Source organism: Hippocampus comes, unplaced genomic scaffold (genome assembly GCF_001891065.2).
Source record: "Hippocampus comes isolate QL1 unplaced genomic scaffold, H_comes_QL1_v1.1 scaffold111, whole genome shotgun sequence".
NCBI lineage: Eukaryota > Metazoa > Chordata > Actinopteri > Syngnathiformes > Syngnathidae > Hippocampus > Hippocampus comes.
Genome location: NW_017805698.1, coordinates 117,610 through 129,210, shown reverse-complemented (window position 1 = coordinate 129,210; position 11,601 = coordinate 117,610).

Below are 11,601 nucleotides of genomic sequence, written 5' to 3'. Positions count from 1 at the left end.
CCCTGCCCCCTGACGTAGTTGGTGTCAGTCTGGCCCCACAAATAATTGGGACCAGCTTAAGCACCAGTTTCAAGCACCATAGCCAGAGCCAATTTTGGTGGTGGAAAAAAGAAAGAACTGGTGCTAACCTGGTCACTGCCCTGGAACTAGCACTAGCGTGGTGGAAAAGGGCCAAGAGAGGGACCAACAACCATTTTCAAGCACCTGAGTGGAAACTTAGTCTATGCTGCCTCCACACAAGTCAGGTGACTATACACCTACATCATCAAGGTCAAGGTCATCTCTATTGTCAAATATGCCCTACGTACAACATACAGCACAGATGAAATTTCTTTCCTTTCAATCCCCAGTGTAAACATGCAGTGCATTAAAAACATACACAGCTAAAAATAAGGCAGCGAAAACTAAACTGTATAAAAAGACATAAATATATAAATCTAAACAATATAAACAATAAATAGCAATGAACATTCAACATCAGTGACTGTATCGGTAGTACACTAATACAGAAATAATGGATTAATATAGCACAGTTGTAATAGTATCACTGGGCACTTTTTAAGTCACTGGATCCTCATAATATGGATTTGTGTTGTCTGTCAGCAGATATAGTCAGTGTAGTGTGTGTGTGTGTGCGCGCGTGTGCGCGTGTGCGTGCGTGCATGCGTGCGTGTGTGTGTGCGCGCGCGTGTGCGCGTGTGCGTGCGTGCATGCGTGCGTGTGTGTGTGCGCGCGCGTGTGCGCGTGTGCGTGCGTGCATGCGTGCGTGTGTGTGTGTGTGTGTGAGAGATGTATGAGAGGAGGCATGTCGCACTGGTGTGCAGTACTGCACAGCTTGATCAGATGGCTTCCCCCCAAAAAATCGGTTTGAAGTTAATATTATTCACATGAACCCCCTTCTATCAGAGGGAGTGATGTCTCTGAGTGTGTGTGTGTGTGCACGCGCGCGCATGTGTGTGTGTGTGTGTGTGTGTGTGTGTGAGAGAGAGAGAGAGAGAGAGAGAGAGAGATGTCTCAGTTATCTTCACCATGTCGAAGGAGAACGTTTGGGGAGGAGAAGCAGGAGGTTTTATTTCATGTAATTGGACAATTAATGTGATACTGCGTGTCATCTCTCACAGTACAAGCTTGTGATGTGTTCTTGGTCTTCTAGTTCTGTGTGTCTGGCGCGCTTGTTTTCGTGCTGCTAATGTAAATGAGTTGGACATGAAACGTGGAAAGGTTCTGTCAGGTGACTGGTGCTCCGATAGCCAATTAGATCCTCCAAAATAGTAAAATTACTGCTCGAGGCCTTTTTTTCATCTTGGAAAATTCTTTAATCTGCCACCTTTGGACTTGTCATCATAAGACGTGGAAATTGTTTTCTGGATGGAGATAAAATAGAAACTTAGCTGTTATTTCTGTTTTAAAGTAGTCTCATCACACGAGATGATCCCAAACCAAAAGCTCCAATTTGACTACCAGATTGACCTAAATCTGCTTCTCCTAAAAGCAAATGTGACCACAAAAAAAGGCCCCTCAACAGCACTACACTCACCAGCCTCTAGGTACAACTGCAATATTCAGTAAGATCCAAAACCAGACTTGTATCTAACAAATCTGTACGACTTTCACCAACCAGATTTCCAATTTGACATTGCTGTATCTCAAATTAACATAACATGCATGTTTTCAAATACAAAATATGAAATTAACAACAGAAGATGCAGAAAGGAATAAATAAAAGACCCATAACTCTACTATACTGCCTGCCAATACATCCATAATGCAAAATTCTATTGCCGGTGAATCTGGAACCTATCCCCAGTGATAACTTGTAGCAGTATTTTCTTTATAAGTAGCAGCATAAGCTGTAATAGTACAACAGCAGCCATCATAGACACAGAAAGAGCACGTATCTAAATTAAAATCTTGTTCTTCATCATTTTAATGAAAGCGAGTCGCTTGTTGCCCTCTAATCAGCGTTTGTGTGCGTGTGTGTGTATGTGTGTGTGCGCTGCCTTATCAGCTTGTCATCAGGGCTTCACTTCCAGATCGCAGCTGACCCTCACTTTAGATGTGGCCTGATCAGCATCTCTATGCATGCATGCGCCGGCCCAATTGTACTACGGGAGAGGGAGAGTTTGCTTCTGAAGGGTGAACCTTCTTCCCCCGACTCCCCTCCTCCCCTGAAATGGAGATGTTATTACATTAGCAGCTAAAAGGGTTTGTTCACAGTTAGTGCAGTTTAGGCATGCAAATGGAGGATTTTCAGTGGTGCTGTGTTGCCTGGAGGTACGGCAAAGAAAGCATAGGAGATTTGCAAGGATTAGTTCCACAGGTTCCTTTTGTTATGGAAAGGAGGCCCGGCCAATGAAAGGAGGAGGAAAAGGTGAGTGGAGGATTGAAGAAGGGGCACTTTGGAGGGATGCTTTCATTATTTCATCGACGTCTTTCAGGTGCCATGACAGTTGGGAAACAGCACGCCAGACCAACCTGAGACTACCAGACAAGTGTCACTGGCATAAGCGATTATGATGATGATGATGATGATGATGATGATGATGATAAAGAGGCCTTTTGGGGGCCGGGGGTGGGGGACTTCCATGTCGCTCGGGCGCACGTGAAATGGAGGGTGGCGACCCGTTCACTCACATCGAGGGCCGCCGCAGCAATCTGATAGGCTCTGCTCGTGAAGTTAAAACCTTCATTATCGCTGCACGAGGTGTGAGGTGTCACCTTCAGCGGACCCGCCAAGCCGCGGGAGACTGTGTGCACTCACACACACACGCATACACACGTGTAAAGGACACAGGTGGATCCATGGGAGATGAGGTTTAAGAGATGGGAGCTTTGAGGTGGATACGGACAGAAAGAGTCAGAATTAATGGTGTGGGGGACCATGTCAAGGTCATTGTGGCTGGAGCTGGCGATGGTGGGCAAGGTGGCACATCCCGTCAGATGCGAAGGGACACACACACACACAGACAGGCGACCAATGGCATAAGAGTCAGGCCTGTCCAGCAGGGAAGAGAATGATGGTGAAAATGAAAGAGAAGATTGATGGAAACTGTGTGTGTTTGTGTCGGTCTGAATTCTTCCTGCAGCCTTTGACCTTCATCAAGGAAGTTACAGAAAAAAAGCTTTCACTTGGGGAAAAAATTTGCTTTGAGAATCCCGCTAAATTCAACAAGCATCCTCTTAATTATTATTATTATTTATCTAGTGAGTTTCAGCAACCTGAACTCAGAATATTTGAAGCTTGCAAGTACATAGCAAAAATAAATAAGTAATTCAACCCAAGCTATGGCTTTTAGTACAACTATATTGAGTTAGATATTTACTAACAGAATATACACTCACTCACACACACACACACACACAAACCCAATTCCAACAAAGTTGAAACATGTTAAGCATAAGTAAAAACAGAATACAATAATTTGAAAATGATGTTCAACTCGTATTCAACCGCATACACTACAAAGACAAGATATTTAATGTCCAAAGTGAAAAACTTTGTTTTTAGCAAATAATCATGAACTGAGAATGTAATGGTTGCAGTATGTTCCAAAAAAGCTGGGACAGGTGGCAACAAAGACTGAGATAGTTGAGGAGTGCTCATCAAACACCTCTTTGGAACATCCCACAGGTGAACAGGCTAACTGAGTTTGAATGGGTGCCATGATTGGAGGTGGGGGGGGCTTCGCTGAATTGCTCAGTCATTAACAAGCAAAAATGGGGCGAGGTTCACCTCTTTGTGAACAACTGTGTGAGAAAACAGTCGAACAGTTTAAGGACAATACTCCTCACCATACAATTGTAAGATATGTAGGGATTTCATCATCTCCGGTCCATAATGTCATCAAAAGGTTCAGGAAATCTGGAGAAACCATTGCATGTGAGCAGCATGGCTGAAAACCAACATTGAATGCCTGTGACCTTCAATCCGTCAGACGGCACTGCGTCAAAAACTGACATCAAGGTGTAAAAGGTATCGCCACATGGTCTAAGGAACACTTCAGAAAGGCAGTGTCAGTAAACACAGTCAGCGCGACATCCGAAAGTGTAACTTAAAGCTAAGCAAAACAAAGCAAATGCCATTCATCAGCACCATTTGGGTTTGTATGTATATGTGAGCGACTGGGCATGATTTGCTTCTTGCAGTTTGTATTTCTATGTTTTTACTGTTCTCCATGCCCACATGCGACCCATTTATTTCCCGTTTAACTTGATCGATGGTTTAATTAAAGGCTATGCCTCAAATTTTGGCTCACAACACAAAGAAAAAGATTGCACCAAGCGACGGCTTCTCTCTTGATGAGATTTACGATGGGCTACTCAAAAGTCAAGGTACCACTGTCCATGATTCGCAACTCCATCTTTTATGCGAGTTACACCATTCTATCTACACTTCCTATTTCTGGTATCACTTCTTCATGTCGCCTTTAACCAAGAGCTAGTAAGTTGACTTCAAATATGATAAAGAAAAGAATTATTGCTATGATCAAGGCTGTGCAAGCTGCTGATCGATCGTTGGGTGTGTGTGTGTGCGTGCGTGCGTGTGTGTTTCTGTTTGATTCAGGTTTTTTTGGGGGGTTTTTTTGCATGCTACCTTTGACCAAGCACGTTGTGGGAATTAATTTTTATTCTGAAAAATAAAGCTTCTTCTACTGCTCAGAAGTCAATGATCATCATGTACTATATTCATTGTTGTTTTTTAACATATAAAGTAATCCCTCGTTTATCGCGGTTAATGGGGACCAAAACCACCCGCGAGCAACGAAAATCCGCGAAGAAGCGTCCAATTAACATAAACAGGTAAAAAAAAAAAATTTTTTTTTTTGAAGTCCGCAAACGGTCCGCGAGAAGCTGCAAAACAACAGCGAGTGACATAGAGCAACATATACAGTACTGTACTCCATGTATATTAAAAATAAATAAATAAATAAAAAAAATGTCTGTTTGAAAAAATCCGCGATGCACTGAACCCGCGATAAACGAACCGCGAAGTAGCGAGGGATCACTGTACTGCTTGTGTGCATTGAAAAGGCATGTATCCGTGTCAAGATGAGCAACAGCTCCTTGAGCTGAAGTGGCCACTCGAGCATCGCATGAAAAACTAAACGTGTGAGAAGCCAATGGCATTCTTCTGTCATTGTCTTTTTGTTTATTTATTTATTTTTCTTTTTCTTTTGCAGTGCGGCTCAATATTTGCTTGCTTTAACAATCATGAGTCTCCTGGAAAGAGTGACACAAGACTGGGACTTGAACACACTCGGGAGCATTCACGGGCACGCGCACACACACACTCACACCCATACACACACACACACACACACACACACACACACACACACACACACACACACACACACACACACACACACACACGAGTAAGGCCATTGGCGTAACCAAAGGAAGCCATCTGCCAGTAGTACGAAGACAAACACAATTGCATACATTTCAAAATTGTTTCTACATCTGAGAATGCAGATTGGTGGCATTTAAGAACTCCGTCGAATTCTGCCTCAAGATAGAATTTTGGCAGTCACTCTGAAAAAAAATGTACGGAAATCTTCTTTAGACTCCATCAGGAGTGAGTGAAATTCAACTCTGCTTTTGTCCAATGTAAACAAGGACATTATTTTGTATTTACTTATTTATTTCGAGATCATAAAGCAGATGAGATTATTACACTGGGAAATTCTCAATCAGTTCATTGGTTAAAATGTATTGACCACATATGTGGAATTGATTGAATGTGGACACATGCATGCAAATGCAGTAAACGGAGCACCAAACTACTTGCAAATGCCTGATTTTATGACATTACTGTGCCACATTGAGATATTCATTCAAGCTTTGAATCATCATCCATACCGACACCAAATGGTTTACTTAAAGCAAACAAGCGAATACAGAGCGATACACCTTAAAAGATACCCACCTCCTGCTTAGGCTTGAATTTTGTGGCATTGTTTTGAACTAAATGAATAACTTTTATGGCCTGGTCACAGCACCACATTTGATTTTCTTATGTAATTCTGCTAACCTGAACAGCAAAAAAAAAACTGTAATGAAACATGAGGTAAAAACGCTGAAAACACACACACACACACACACACACACACACACACACACACACACACACTTCCTGGCTCAGTGGGCACTGGGCAGAACCTAAATCCATTTAGAACCACAGTGGAGCTGCTCCCCCTGCTGCTACTACGAGGAAACTGCCTCTGCCCCCCCCCCGCCCCCCCACACCTCAGTATCCATGTCTCGGCCCTCTGCATTTGTGTGTGTGTGTGCGTGTTTTATTTGCAGCTCCATCTGTACCATGCATTTTGCCACTAATATGATTGTGATCTTACCTCCGATTCTTGCTTTTGCCACATTTGGTTGCCACTGTTATTTTTTTTCCATCAACATTAAAACACACTTAAATATCTTAACAAAAACATTTTTAAATATGTCTTAACACCTGTACTCACCCTCTCTCCCCGAAGAAATAAGATACTTTGAGGAAACAAAAATACTCTTGCATGTACAGTTCTCTCCCACCCCCAAAAAAAGACTCATCGTGTACTTCCTTCAAGCTGTTTATTTGTCAAATGTACTTAAAGTTTACAGTAAAACTGACACATAAAACACAAGAAAATTAGACATTGATATATTAAGACACGAAAATGGTTCATCAGACTATATACAGTAATTTTGTTTTCCCGCTAGTCCTCTAGCTCAGTGCTAATGTAAAATGCAAAACACAATGATGACAAGCATCAATGTTGTGCTCCATATAAACCTTCAAACAAGTGCTACTTTAACCCACAAGGAGCAGCAGCACATAAAAACACAGCATACAACAATAGACACAGTCATCGGGCCATTATCCTCTCTGCTCTGTGGGAGCGAAGAATTAAAATGGCAAAACATGGTGCAGTCCTGTTACACTGAAGGGGTGTCTTTTTTTGGCTGTTATTTGCACTGCATATCTTCTAGTCTTGTCAGATTCAGTGATGCTCCGAATTTTGTGGCACTACATTGAAGGCCTGCTACTCCAAACCTTTTTTTTTTAAATTTTTTTATTGGTTTGACTTTACACGCATTCAGTTTTGTGTAATCCAAAATGTTATTCGGGGGTTTTAATAGTTCACCAATGCCCAATTGTGAAGCATCACCACACTTTTTGCTGGCTGTGCACATTAAATAATAGGATAATCATGTTTTTGGATGTAATATGGCGGCCTGCCCATTTACTCACTCATTTTGAAAGCCCTCCTGGTTTCTAACATCTTCTTTCCTGGCATTTGAGACATGATAGGCACTTTTTTGTTTTTCGCAACAACAGATTTTCACAAAAACCCAATGGTGTAATGACGCATGTGCAAAACATAGATTTTCGGAATGTTTTTGCTTGACTCTTTACCCCCTTGTGGTTCTCTGGTGATTATTGACTGTCAGTTGAGTTGAAGTCAGGGTTACTGCAATGACACTGCTGGGTTAGAGTGGGTGGTGGTGGGAGGGCTGAAGTTCGGGTCTGGGGGCCTTGAGAGAATCAAGAAGAGGAGGAGGGGGTGGATGGAGAAAAAAAAGGTTTTTCACTGGGTAGAGAGATTCACATTGATTAGGTTTTAATTTGGTAGAGGCACCCACCCCACTTCAGCACAGCCCCCTGACCCCCTCCCCATCCCCCCACATTTCCCTTCTGATGAAAGTGTTGCAGGGTGGCCCTCATGGTCAGAAGCAGCTGATAGGAGTAAATTCAACTCAGCAGGCCTGTTGTTTGTGTTTGAGTTCCGTGGTGTGTGTGTGTGTGTGTGTGTGTGTGTGTGTGTGTGTGTGTGTGTGCGTGTGCGTGTGCGTGTGCGTGTGCGTGTGTGTGTGTGTGTGTACAGATGTTGCTTCACACATTTCAGCAACTTTGCAGAGACTCCATGAAAACACGATCCATCATGGTCTCTTTTCACAGGTGGTCATCACCTGATTTTTCCTCCTCTCCACCTTCAGTTGATTTCATTTGATTTTGTTCTGTTTTAGTTTTTAAAATCAATTTCTCAGCGCGTATTTCATCTGAGTGGAGTCAAGCGCATGCAAAGATGTCATCCAGCATGCTTGCTTTACCTATCATTGCTGACAAGATATACGTTTGTTTTCCGAATGTGCAGCCTCAAAACAAGATGAGGAGCAGAAACTGATTCTCAGTAGGTTCGTTATCTTTGTTTTAAATTAACCCAATTTTTTGTTTGTTGTTGTTGGAGTTTTTTTTTGCATAAGCAGTTCAGGTGAAAAAAGTGTGTGTGTGTGTGTGTGTGTGTGTGTGTGTGTGTGTGTGTGTGTGTGTGTGTGTGTGTGTGTGTGTGTGTGTGTATAAGAGGTCTTTGCAGGGTCACATTAAACTAAAAAGCGAAGAATTGCTGCAGGGCTGCTTCAAGCAAAGTGAACCTGGCTAGAGGCAAAAAGTGTCTTTTCCAACCATAGAACTTCACATATGATAATCCATAATGAGATTGCAAACATACCGTACTTGGAGAAAAGATTATACTAAGCAATTATAGTACATTTTAGGCTCGACATCATTGTTGTCCCAGACTCATTAAGTTTTTCCAGATGACTCTAATTTATCTGTCTACATTTCTACTTGCTTTATTGGGAGTGGCCAAGTGTCCCAGTACTTTTGTCTGAACGTCGATAGCTTTTGTTATCTTAACATTTCTGCGTGTAATGTCGCGCCTGATGTTTGGGGGCACAATACTGGTGACAAAGAGATGAAGGTTGTTTGTTTTGGTGGGTTTCAGGCATCCAGCAAGTGTTTCTTTGCATGGGCTGATTTCTACCAGACTGGGTAGGTGTATTTTGTCGATAAGTAGCACAGGGCTAGCGCGGTTGTTCTTCATTTGATGCTGTAGCATCCCGTATTGATTTGGTTCGAATCCAGAGGAGGGCAACAGCCCACACCCGGAGAGCCAGTGACGTGCTGAGTGGAGGGTAGAGTCCTGTGAGCCAGGCCTGTTCTGTTTGATGACCACAGAGGGAGAGAACAGCCGCACCCAGCCCACACTTATAAACCCCCCCACTCCCCCCATGCCACCATGACTTGGCACCCGGCACCTGTCCTGGAGCATGCGAGGCAACGTACCCGCAACTAGGAGGTGCCAACCCCCACGAGAGGCCCGAAGGCCAATAGAGTACCCCCTCCCCCACCCGAGTAAACGGGGAGATGACCACCGCGGGGTTCCAGAGGAGAAGGCAGACTGCAAGAGTGTCAGAAGTTTCCTATGGTGTTACAGTATGTACTCCATGATAAGATTTAGTGACTGATATTGGGAGCCATTTTATCTTTTGCTGTTTGACCATTTTCTCACGCAGTTGTTCACAAAGATGTTTGATTGTCATTGTCTTATGAATTCAAAAGAGCTCTTTTTATACTCAATCATGGCACCCACTCAGACTCAGGTAGCCTGTTTACCTATAGGATGTTCCAAAGAGGTGTTTGATGGGCACTCGACTATCTCAGTCTTTTTTGCCACTTGTCCCAGCTTTTTTGGATTGTTTTGCAGCCATAAAATCTTAACTTATTTATTTGCTAAAAAAAGGAAGTGAATCAGTTTGAACAATGAATGCCTTGTTCTTGTAGTATATCAGAAGTATAGGTTGACATTCATTTGCAAGTCATTGTATTCTGTTTTTATTTAATTTTAACAAAACGCCCCACCTTCTTTGGATTTGGATTTGTACATATATTGAGCAGGACAAATAGTAAAACACACAAACGAAATGAAAACAATCAGTGTGATAAACGGGCATCGAAACTCTCGACGGCAAGGTTGAAAGCACACAACAATTCTCTGTATTATTCATGCAGACCCCTGATATAAAAAAAAAAAGTGGAACATGGAAAAAAAATGTGAGTGACATGTCACCTGTGTTTCAAAATTAAATTGCAGGTTTTTTTTTAATCAGAAAAAAAAAAGTCCACAGGACTATAACAACCCTTGCTCCCCCGCTGGTATTGGAATCTTATCAAATTAGCACTTTCTGAAGAAACGGGAGTGCTGAATTAAGAATCCCGTGTTCCCTCCTGCATTGAAGTGCGAGAAGATTCGGCAGAGTTGGGGGTTGCATTCTGAATATTGCCAGCCCTGGAGGTGAGCTCTATTCCCGTGTTCCCAACTCTCAGGGAGAATTAATTAGGGCGCAGAGCAGTCGGACATGCACGGCTAGCTCCAAAACTGCATTAACATTAATCACAGGTAAAATGTATGTCATTCACACTCACCTTCTGGATGATGAACTGCCACTTCCAAGAAGTCAAATGTAATGATTCATTCTGAAATCCATTGTGACATAGACAGGCCAAGGAACTGATTCAGAAGCTGTATTTTCTACTCTGAGCACATAAAAGAAATATTCATCCATCCATTATCAGAACGGTTTCTCCTCACGAGGGTCGCGGGCGTGCTGGAGCCTATCCCAGCTGATTTCGGGCAGTAGGCGGAGGACACCCTGAACTAGTTGCCAGCGAAAACAATTGCATGAAATGGTGACATATAGACAAATTAATTAAGCATATTGACTGAGTGGTGTGTGGATTTTAATAATTAGCATATGCTTCCGTGCGGTAAACATTCCTGCGCTCCCTTTGAGTGGAACCAGGCGGAACCAAGCAAGTCGGCACAATGTGGCTCCTATTATGATAAATACAGGATTAACACCCAACATTCCCTGTTATATTCCACCTAATTCCCAAATTTAGACGACTACTGCTAAACTCTCTCGTAACCTTTATATGAAGACTGGTTCTGTTTGTATCCCTCTGGCCTAAAAGGTGCCGTCGATATTTATGATGCATGCATTGCATTATATTTTTTTCATTCATGTCATCAAAATCCATCCGATGAGTAATCGTGACTGGCACTCAAATTAAGAATGCCGTTCAGTATTTCCTCAAACAGTGCTCTCCACACACACACACACCGGTGTTGTTTTTGGCAGCCATTTTAGATTTTGTCTTAGTCTGTTGGGCAAAAAAAATGCGTATTAATTGTAGTCCCCTTATAGTCGACGAAAAATCAAAAAGGTTTTAGTCAAGTTTTAGTTGACAGTAACAACGACTTTCTGATCTATTACGGAAAACTGTGTTTGCATATTGCTGTTAGATTATTACATCACATATTGTGACCCATATATGCCGAAATCCAGGTAATTCCGAAAGATCGTTATACTTGCAACTGTAAGAAGGAAGGGAATTACACTGCACAATAAGACGTGATATAAAAGAGACGAATCAAAGACCAATGGCCTCATTTCCCCACGAATAAATCGTCTCCATATTCAGTTTTGTCTGATGTAACATTATTCTCCCCTCCCCACAGTTATTTCCAAAAGAGGCACAGTAACAAGAACGCTTATAAAGAGAGGTGGGAAAATCTTTCTAAAATGTTGCCAGTCCGTCATTCGTCATCCGTCAGTGGCCTCGGCTCCCGTCTGTCATCATCAGTCCGTAACTTTTTTTCCAAGCCAAACTAATCATCAGTCTGTCATGTTCTATTTAACTGCGCCTCCATCAACACCACCATCGGTAAATTTGACCGGTTCACCAGTCCATCAGTCACTCCG